General features: G+C 37.3%; 1 protein-coding gene across 1 annotated transcript in view; it reads right to left on the minus strand.

Annotated features, from left to right (window-relative positions):
• Positions 1–10,434, minus strand: part of SEMA3D (semaphorin 3D) — a 231,629-nt gene extending 221,195 nt beyond the window's left edge. The window contains exon 1 of the mRNA XM_044677285.1: positions 10,100–10,434. The gene's annotated coding sequence lies outside the window, so the exon portion shown is untranslated. The remainder of the gene's footprint in view (positions 1–10,099) is intronic.
• Between the last annotated feature and the right edge of the window lie 883 nt (positions 10,435–11,317).

The raw sequence follows: 11,317 nt of genomic DNA on the forward strand, positions 1-11,317 counted from the left end.
AAAAAAAACATCTTAGAAGCATCATTCATTAGAGGACTAGATAAGGCCAGACTTGTGGTCCCTGAAGCAAAATGAGAAACTTGTAACATCTAAAAAAGATGAAAACATCTAAAAAAAGAGAAAAACATCTAAAAAAAGTTTATTCAGTGATAGCATGGAAAGGACATTCAGCAAGTCTAGAACACTGATGCAGCTTGGCAGACCCTCCCTGCCTCCCCATTTGCAATAGGAGTTTGCTGGCCATAAGCTACTATGATAAAGACTGGGGAGACAGTGACTCCTGTGCTACTGTTTGCTTGTCTTGTTCTAGTTACAAACTAAATTCAAAGAATTTAACAGTATCTTATCCTCTTGGGTTTGATTCCTCATATAGGCCAGGGAGCTTCTCTCAATTCTTTGGACACAAAAAAATGAGATGATTTTGAATGTCAAAATAGGAAATGAATGATATTTGCTCTAACTGTATGTGATGATGTTGAATGAAGTAATAACTTCTACTGCTAAGACCAATCAAATGCTTGTATTCTTTACCGAAGGTGAGGAATGTTACTTCTATATACCAATAGCACTAAAAGTAATAAAATTAATGTTTCTTTTCTAAATGACAATTGGGTTTTTTCACTACTTTATATTTCCTGCTCAACTAATGATGCCTTTTCATGCATAATTTTAAAAAATGTACTTTACTTTTTGAGAACCTCAACCTATTTTCAACCAGCAGAGTCCTCTCCAAATCAACAGAATAATATGGAACAAGGTAGGAAGTCTAACAAATCTTAAATATGCACAGAAAACACCCAGGACATTTTAACAAATCAAATCTCATTTCTGGAGTAAAGGAATAGGAAGATGGACAATGCAAGTTCTCTTTTTCTATTTAACAAGTAATACTGAATCCTGGATTTGATGAAATTATAATAAGAATAATGACATATAACAAGAATATATATGAAAAATTAATTCAAATTGTATGCATAATAATATCAATATGTAAATATTTTAAACATTATTTCTGTAGTCACATCTGCCTTTCTGTATATCTTCAGCACTCAGTACAGTGCCTGGAATACAGAATATGCTTGGTATTGTCCTATTGACTGACTGAATCACATGATACATATTCCTATATAATTTTAATTCAAATATGAGAGGCATCTAGAATCTTCAAGACTGTATTTTATCCTATTATGTTACATGCTTTCATAAATTTAATAAATCAACACAGTAAAATCTTGCATTCTCTATGCCTCTCAGACAGTCGCATGACCATAATGACGTGGTCTGATGGAAAAAGAATGTCTAGAAAGGAATGGTTTTTGTTGTTAGTATTGTCATTGCTGTTGTTTTGGTTTTTAATCAAAGATGATCTCAATGCATGTATAGGCAAGTCTCTTAAAATAGATATAAAAAGAAACTTATAATTTGAAAGCTGATCATTTTTTCCCAGAAGTGCTTAATTTCTGATCATAATGCTTTTAGGGGAAGCTTCCCTACTAATGTGATTAAAATTCAGCTACCTCCAGTATCTGTCCAGTCACTCCTACCTACTTCACTTTCCTAAGAGGCATTTCTACTTCTTCATATACTCTGCATGGTGCTGAAGAAGTTGCATCCAAACATGGAGATTCCATTACTGTTGACCTTAATATTAGATCACAAGGTAATATGATCATGGATTTAGAAATAGAAAGAACCTCAGAGGTCATATAATGTACCCACTTCATTTTACAATGTAACTTTAAAGTCTGTATTTGTTATCTTCTTTCTGATTTCATGTACAAATTCTCTGCAGTCTCATTTTTTCCTCAATTGTTTTTCACTGTTTTGTGAGGCAGTACTAATTTCAGTTTTCTGTCATTCTTCCCTCCTACTGATTTGTATTCGCTTGTATTTAGTACTTAGTTTGTACTTGGATGGCATGTCATTTCTTAATCAGATTAAGTTCACTTTTCTAGTCAAAAACATTTCTTAACTCTATCAATCTTCTTTTTCTGGTAATTGTTTTGCATTCAGAATGGGTAGGCTGAATTCAGGACAGTGCCTGAACAGTTTAGATGTGACATTGGGGAAAAATGAGACAATTATAAGTCATTCAACAATTACCACAAAGATTAGTTAGGCATAATATGAAGATCATCATCTAGGACAGGTGCAGAGTATTTTTCCAGATGGTTAAACTGAGCAAAACATCCTCACCTGAGTTGCCCATCATTTTGTCCATCATTGCATCTGAGAGTTTCTGAAGCTCCTTGTGTTGGTTTTGTACTCAGGTAAAGAGAAAGTGAAGTCAACAACCTGAACCTTTACTGTCTTGAGTAAATCAAGCCTTAACAATGATCTCAACATCTTTTAAGGAAAGGCTAAACAAACTTGCCTGGAGATAAGGGTTGGGATATCACCCTTCCTACAATATCTTTACAGTTCTCAAAGAAATGGTCAGTATCTTTACTTAGACTATTTTCAATGTTTCTTAGTTTAATTGGGTTTGATTGAAGCTCCTGTGATCATAAGTATATCTCCTCATCTTTAGTCTTTCTTCTAATTTGATATCTACCTTTTCTCTAGACAGCTAGGTGGTACAGTAGATAGTGTCAGGTTTTGAATCAAAGATTTATCTTCCTGAGTTCAAATCTTAAAAGCTGTGTGATCTGGACAAGTCATTTCAATCCCTTCTTCCTCAGTTTCTCATTTGTACAAAGAAATAGAAAAGGAATGGCAAACCACTCCAGTATCTTTGCCAAGAAAACCTCAAATGGGTTCAGGAAGAGCTGTACATTTCTGAAAATGACTGAACCAAAACAACGGAAACCTTCTCTCTAATCAAATGATAAAAAGATTGTATACAGGCAAATAATTCTAAAGAGCCTATACCCAGGAAGATATACTTAACATACATGTTAACTGTTGCCAGTTATTCAATAATCCAATGTGTTTAGACTCTCTTGAAGAAAATATTCATAATGTAAAGTTGTGATATTTCTTAACAGTCTACAAGCTTTCAGTTGGCCTTTTTTATTTCATTTCTTGGTCCCAGACCATATTTTCAAACATAGTTTTCACTATCCTCCCCTGAGCCCACTTTCACACTAAGGTCTATTGACCCTAGTTCACTTAATTCTCTGTTCTCCACTTTATGGGTTTCTACACATGGATAATATTACATGTCAGCTAGCTCACTGTGGCTTGCTAAGAATTAATCAAACAATCTAAGGTTTTCAAGGGAAAGATTAGTAGCTAAAAACTAGATTGTTGCTCTACAAGTGTTAAATATTATTAACAGGGAGATGAACTAACTGAAAATACATTTTATAGTGTAATATAAAAGAAAAAGCAATGGCTTCGGAGTCAGTAGACCTTGGTTCAAATCCCAGTTATTTCATTTACTAGCTGCATGGAATTGGCAACCTTTTGAAGCCTTAGTTTCCTCCTATATAAAATCAGAGGATTTCACTAGATGATTTTTACAGTTTCTTCTCATTTCAAATTCGATGACCCCAAGTCAGACTTTAAAAGTTCCTTAAATTTGTTCATCTCTATCAAATTGCTTCCCCTTTCAAGGAGAGAAGAAAAAGAAAGAGGGAGAGAATTTGAAACTCAATTAAAATTTTTTTCTTACATGTAACTGGGAAATATTTAATGAAATAAAATAAATACTTAAAATTATTATCTCAAGGTTGTAAAAACATAATTACATTTACATAATGATAACTGTAATAATAGATACAAACAATTTATACAGCATGTTGTCATCACACTTATACAGATTCAAAGTGACTGTATTTAGAAACCAATGATCACTTGTTATGGAATTTCCCTGAGATAAGTGCTTGACTTTTCTGTATCTTTTGGCCCTATTCTGTGCAAGATATTCATACTAAAACCACATAAATGTTATTTATGATTCCTTGCCATTGTAAAAAGTAAAACAGGCAGCTTTGCTTATAGAATTTGAACCTGACAATAACCTTTTCGTCAGTGAGTAAAGAACAAAATGTTACATTTTGCAGAAAATGCACAAAACAAAAACTAGATTTAAGTACATTGTCTTCTGACCTACAAGTTCATGTTAGAAAACAAAGGCTATTTTTTAATTAAGTGAGTATAATATCTAAAACAAGAGGGCAGGATCTCCTTGATCTTGAAGCTTAGTTTTAAGGGTCACAATACAAAAGCAGCAGTCAACAAATATTTAAAGGTAACAAACATTTATTCACTTCTGAGTATGCTCAAAGTATTGTATATGGAGTTTGTATGCACTGAGATCTTAAGAGAGAGGGCCTATAGCTCACAAAAATGACTAAATTATTAAGTAACAATCTCACTGATTAAGATATGAAAGAGTGGAATTTTTCTAAAGTCTCTCAAGTCTTTCAATCTATGATTTCATGATCTCAAGAATATAAAATAAAATAAAAAGTTTAAGACACACTGTGGAGATTTGATAAGTGGAATGAAATTCTGAATAGTCCTGTCAGAATTCCATTGGATACATATTCAAATATTAAAGACCTACTATGTGCAATGAAAAACAATATACTATAGGAAGCTTTTTTGTGACAAGTTCTGGACCAGGGAAGGAATATAGGTTTGTGGGCATTTTCATCATTCCTTTTTATCAAGGCAGCAAGGAATTGATTATTGATTTTCCCCCAGGTTCACAGGGTGAAATAAAACATTTTCATAATTGCTGCTCAAGAAAAAAAGGTGTCCAACAGCTTTATTTATTTTTATATCTTTTACTTTTACTGTTGTTTACTGTTCTTTCTAATTATGATGTTGTAGCCAGAGTCAGAGATATCCTAGCTAAGTCTAGGAAATTCTCCTTTTCTTCTCCCAGCAGATTTGACTTTTTTGATAGTTTGGAAAATTCTTACCAACTTGGGAGCACATATATCTTTAAAGCTCTAAGAAATAAAGCACCTATGTAAATAATTACCTATTTCACTAGTGGGTCCTAATTACTTCTTTTTAAAATTTTATTGATGTGTTTTGTTTTCATATCACAAACATTTATAGAGTACTCCCACTTCATGAGAGGCCTCTTATAATAAAGTAAAACAATTCAGTAAAGCTAATAATACAGTGACCTCATCTGAAATGGCCTGCAACATTTCACATTTGTAGTAAACCCCACGACTACTACCCCTCTATTTGTTTTAAATTAATAGAAATCTAATTTCTCTCTTCCCACCCCATGGATTACCTCATTGAAAAGAAAAGAAAGCAAGACAAATTTCTTGTAACAAATATGCATGGTCAAGCAAAACAAATTCCCCCAGTAGCTGTATACAAATATATGTGAGTATCGCATTACTCAATGACAATTGTTATAGATCTGTTTCAGAGATGGTAAACCTGCCCTTGGTTCCTTTCTAATCCATATAGATTAAAAGGTTGTTTTTTTTTTCTTTTAAAGATTTAAAATATGTTATTGGTTTAAGAGGTGAACATGTTGTAAACCCTTTGTTGCAGTGGTTGTTGTTTTGTCATTTCCAACTTTTTGTGACCCCATTTTGGATTTTCTTGGCAAAAATACTACAGTGGTTTGTCTTTTCCTTCACCGGCTCATTTTACAGAGGAGGAAACTAAGGCAAATAAGGTTAAATTACTTACCCAGGGCCACACAGGTATTAAGCATTTGAGACAGGAATTTAACTTGAGTCCTTCTGAGTGTAGTGCCTGAGCTTTATCCTGTAACACCTAACTTCTTCATTGTAATTCTTCCTGAATTTTAATTGGCTGTTTCATCCAGCTCACAGTATTTAAGGGAAGGATAATTGCTTTTATTACTGTTGTTTTAAATGAATTCATATATACCCAGAGATGCTTCCTAAGCAATATGTTATGATAACTAATAACCTAAAGGTAGTACACTATGATTTGAGTGTAATCATTTTTTCAATTAGCTAAACAAGTTATTTTTTTAAACTTGGGCACACTGAGAAAACATTAAATCAGAGCAAGTGCTAGAGAACTATCTCTTCTCTGGAGAATGAAGATTTTTTTTCTTACCTTGAAGCTATGGAGTTTATATTTAGGATCAACAATAAAAATATCAGTAACTAGTCAGTGACAATATAAAAAAATAAGCAGGCACTAAACAACTCAGTACTAATGGCAGTTCCAGAAAACAGGTATTTATAATCTTCTACAGGAAAAAGATAAAACTTTTAAAAGTTCCTACTCCAATTTAATGAGCATATACAGGCTTTGCACATATAAAACCAAGCATTATAGTCCTTCCTGTCCTCATTTAGCTACAGCCCCAAACAATATCTTTCCTCATTTAAAGGGAAAAAATAGACTATGTGATTATAATATAACTACAGTAGGTGCCTTTAGGTCAAACCTTCTTCTAATGTGAGCCTTACGCTGATTTGTTCACCCTAACTGCAAAAAATGGAACCGCAGCTCCTCCTCTCTGCAAATATAAAACCAGTAAATGTTGATAAAAACCAATAAAATCAATGACCAAAAAGGCAAATATCCTAGTTGTGTCAGATATAAGGCATGTCTAGCTAACACCTGGACAGGATATAATAGGTCAATTGATTTACATGAAAAAAAAAAGTTGGTTAAATACAGAAAGAATTTCAGTGCAATTATTGCCCTAGCTTCTGGCCATTCTGCTCATATGGATTTTCTTAGGTATAAACACAGATTGCTAATAATAAACATTTTTAAAATAATCCCTTAGTGTCAGGCATTTTTACTAACCTTTTTCTTTCCAGATGGGCACAGGCAAGAAAATAAAGGGGGTCATATCCTTTGTTGTTCTGTCATCATAAATCACATTATTCTTCTTAGATGAAGGGGCAAGTGGCTATTTACTAGGGCACATTAGTACAGTTGACCCACAGTCATTACTTTAGGTACCGAGGTCAAGAAGCCCCTAATTGGAAGAAAGCTACATGAATCCCGGTGGGTGTTTTTTTCCTCCAACAACTTCTGGCTATTACCTTGCTATGTAATCAGTTAAAATATTTTTAAAAACTCTCTTCATCCAAATTTACTAAGACTTTGGAAGGGACCATAATACTTATCTAACCCAACTCTTCATGTAACAGATTTAAAAAAAAAAACAATAAAAACCCCACAAAAAACCTAGCAGGTTGAAGAGAATCCAGGTTTCCTGTCTCCTGGTCAAATTCCTCTTCCCCTTTAATAAATATTAGTCCTTTAATATCTAATAAAACTTGAAGAAGGCATTAATAACATCATCCACCATATCCAAATATGGATGTAGTCTTGATCTACCTGCATTTTGCCCTGACCTCCACTGAATGACCAATTCCCCATATGGATAGTGCAGCAAGATCCTAGAAATAACATTCTCAAATAACCCACCCAAAGACTTACCTCAAAAAGAGTATTGTATGGATTGAACTCATAGGACATAGGTCATTGGTGGTAGACTTAGGATTCCAATGTGCCCAAATGAAATATACCTACTAGGTATAAGCAAAACATGAAGTTTGTGTTTTAGTATATAGTCTTGAGCTGCGGATGATCTATTAAGACTAAAGTAGGATTGAGTATGGATTTCCCATTTTATACATTAACAGATTCCTACTCAAAATTTAGCAATGGAAATTAGTAACTTTTCCCACTAAGGGTCCTTTTTCATGTTTGTTTATGTATATAATAATAAACTAAAAGCTAAATAATAACAGTGAGAGCTAAATAATAAAAACTTACAATTATCTTTATGGAATAGTACTTTAAGATTTGTAAATCACATTACATACATTATTTAATTTGAGCTTCACAACCTTCAGAGGTAGGTGTTAACTGCAAGTAAGTGATGTCAAGTTTAAGTTTCCTACTCAGAAGGCCTGAGTTCAAATTCTGACATACACTAGTTCTTTTATCTGGGGAACTAATTTAACATCTTGGCTTCAGTTTCCTCATTTGTAAACTGTAGATAAAAATTAGCCTTCTGCCTCTTGGGACCAAAAAAGCTACATAAATGCTAGCTATTACTATTCCTATTTTATAGACTAAGGAAACAAAGGTTAAAAGATTTTATATGACCGTAGGCAAGTTTATAGAATCAGAATTTGAATTCAGGCTTTCCTGACTCTAGACCCCATAAATCTATCAACTACCTCTGGCTGCCTTTAATTGTCTCCTGCTTAATTCCAACTCTGATTACTCCTACTTATCTAGTTCCCTGAAGTGGACTCCTTAATGGGAAAAGGGTAGAGATTCCTATAGTTTGAAATAGGAAGTCTTCCTTCCCCACTCCCCATTTATCTTACCAAAACGTGTGTGTGTCACACACTTGTTTTGGTAAGATAAATGGGTGTGATAGTGTACACACACACACACACACACACACACACACACACTCACCCCTTGTACTTGTTTTGGAAGGTACAGGCTGCTGTCATAGTCCTTCCTGTTGCTATGGGTACATATCAACAAGCAGGGCTTTCTCCAAGTAAGAAGTGGCTCTAGCTCTTCTCTCCAGTTAACAGGAATAAATGTTAAGAATACTAAGATTTAAACTTTTTTTTTTTTTCTGGAGGACGATCCCTCTTCCACCTCATAAGCCCATCCATACATACATAGATACACAAACACCATTTTAAAATTGAGGGAACCAGAAGGGATTCAAAGCTAGTAGTCCTAGCTTTGGAATTTGGGAACCCATTGTTTTTTTGGTTGGAGGCTTTAAAAGTAACCTGCTAGCTTATTTCCATTTTTTGCTCTGGAGTGACTTAGGAGACAAACAGTAACTTTAGCATTTGCCTTCCAGAAGGGCTTGGTGATATGTTATTAACGTTTGGGGCTCCAAGAAAAAGCCCCGTGTTGGGTTATGGTCCTAGAACCTATGGCATTGGTGAAACCCCCAGTTAGCTGGCAAGTGAGGAGAAAAGATCTCCATAACTTCAAACACCTCCTTTCCTCCTTTCTGTCAAGTCCATTTCTAAGGAAACAGGCCGGCTAGTGTGAGAGGGGGAAAAGCAACAATCACTTCAGGGAAAGGAATACTGGATAACCCAACTCATTAGGGAAGGAAAGTCAACCAGGGCATATATCTGCATGAGCTCAGACCAAGTGAGTGAATTAATGTGTCAAATTGCGGTGGAGTGTACAGAGGAAGCTGCTTACAGACTGCCCGGGGTATAAATTTATGGTTCAGCCCCAGCATGAAACTCATGTGTTCCTGCCACATGCAAGTCATTCAAAAGACGCGAGAGAGAAAGAGAGAAAGAGACAGACAGACAGAGACAGAAACAGAGAGACAGAAAGAGAGACAGAGAGAGAGAGAGAGAGAGAGAGAGAGAGAGAGAGAGAGAGAGATTCCCCTTATCCCCAAGGAATTTCGCCATTATTTCCATTTCCCCAGCAGCAGGCATGTGGCAGATGTCTAACTCCATTTCTACTGTCAGTCTCAGACTAGGAAGCATCCATTAACAATCTAATCTGACTGTTGCAATTCACCTTAAAGATACCGATTTTATCAGCACTCGCATCCACCCCCCTTCTCCCCACAAACACACACATATAATGACAAATTACGCTCACATACACACACAACTTCTGGATTAGCAACATTTTTTTTTTTTTAAAGAAGGGTAAGAAATCTACTTGGGAGCAAAAACCTCTTCTTACTGTCTTCTACACTACTTTATTGGTCTTGAAACCTGTAGCGCATGTGTTAATTAGAGAACAGGTTAGCTGTGACTTGGCATTGAGAATAGAGTAAGTGAAGTTCTTTTCCAGATGGAAACTCTGTATAACATTCTCGGTAACTAGTAACTTTTCTAAATGATCAGGCACCCCCCAGACGGATGAGTTTCCTCTCCACAGCCCTCCCCAAAGCCTCCTGTCCCACACTCCGGCACCCGCGCTCTCCCTCCGAGCACAGGTCTCTCACCCATCGGATCACGGGAGCTTTAGCCTGGTCCTTACAGCTTGAGCTCCCTTATCTACACTACGCTCCAGGCCGTGGGGGTTTCGGCTCTGTGCCCTAGCTCCGGACCTAGCAGTGCTCCCCGCCCTGCTCCCCTACTTAACCGGTCTTGGAGCTCAAGTTGCTAGAAGTGTGCTACAGCCCACCTGCAGGTGACCCGGGATGCGCTTTCTTTACCTGGCTGTGATCTTTTCCTCTTTTTCCCCCCCTTCTTTTTCTTCTTTTCCTGCCGTATTTGCCGAAAGCGAGAGGGAATAAACTGCGCTAAGACAGCCGCAAGTCCGAAGCTGGAAGCCGATGGGATGGCCGGGCTCCACCTCGCTCTCGGTCAGCCGGGGCGAGAAGCTGGGGCTGAGCCGTGGCGGCTGCAAAAGCAGCGGCAGCGGCCCAGGCGGCTGAGGAGGGCGGCAGCTGCTGCAGAGGCGGGGACCGAAAGCAGAGGGCGCTGCTGCTCCCCCAAACGCCGTGCCGGGACTAGCCCCAAGCGTGGCAACAGCTGGAGCTTGTGCGAGGGGCGGGTGGTGTGGAGAGGCACGCTCTGTACGGGAGGGCGGCTTTTAAGTTTGTGGTGCGGCCGCAGCAGCTGTCCCGGGAGAGACCGATTCTTTTGGATGAAGGCGGGGGGTGGGGGGGTTACTGGTTAAACCACTGGGGATTACCTTTCTCTCCTCCTTATCTCCTCCCACAAATCCTGCACACAGATACTTGAACACCCATGTAACAGCGGTGGAAAAGACTCATCATCCCAGCCTGTCCTAAACTGTCAGTATCAGGGATTTAGGGACGTCGGAAAGCCCTGCTTGAACATTGGCTCAGTGCACATCGACTCTTAAGTTTTCTCTCGGACTATATCAGCCCCTATAACATGATGACTTAGGGAGCATCTGTTAATTCTCTTTTGAATGTAAGCGTTGAAAACTCATATGTCTCTGTGGTGTGGGGGAAGATGAGGAGGATGGCTAATATTCTATGCTTTCCTAAGCTTCAAGCTTGGAATCTAACCCAGCAACTGGACAAGCCAAACACACATTCAGTGTTGGAAATATCAAGATGAACTCTGCTCACTTCTAGACCTGTAGGGGATTGTGGAAAAGATAAGATCCGGTAATGGGAAGCAGTCAGATTTGGGAATTTGGGCTAAAGGGTGAAGAATGAAAAGGGGAAATAGTAAAGCCTTTTGAGAAAAGACTACCACGACCACCTCCAATTATTCAGTCTTTTACCTGTATCCTCAAATGAGCAGGTTTCTGTTGAAGAATCTTACACACCCTGGGTACACAATAGGCAGCCCACAAGTAAATGGAGACAAAGCCTCTCTTCCTGTAAACTTTGTCCTTATCTCTCTGAAAATAGAACCTGACTTGAGGACAGACAGGTGTAACTGGCTCCTCTACT

This window comes from Gracilinanus agilis, chromosome 5 (genome assembly GCF_016433145.1).
Source record: "Gracilinanus agilis isolate LMUSP501 chromosome 5, AgileGrace, whole genome shotgun sequence".
Classification (NCBI taxonomy): Eukaryota; Metazoa; Chordata; class Mammalia; order Didelphimorphia; family Didelphidae; genus Gracilinanus; species Gracilinanus agilis.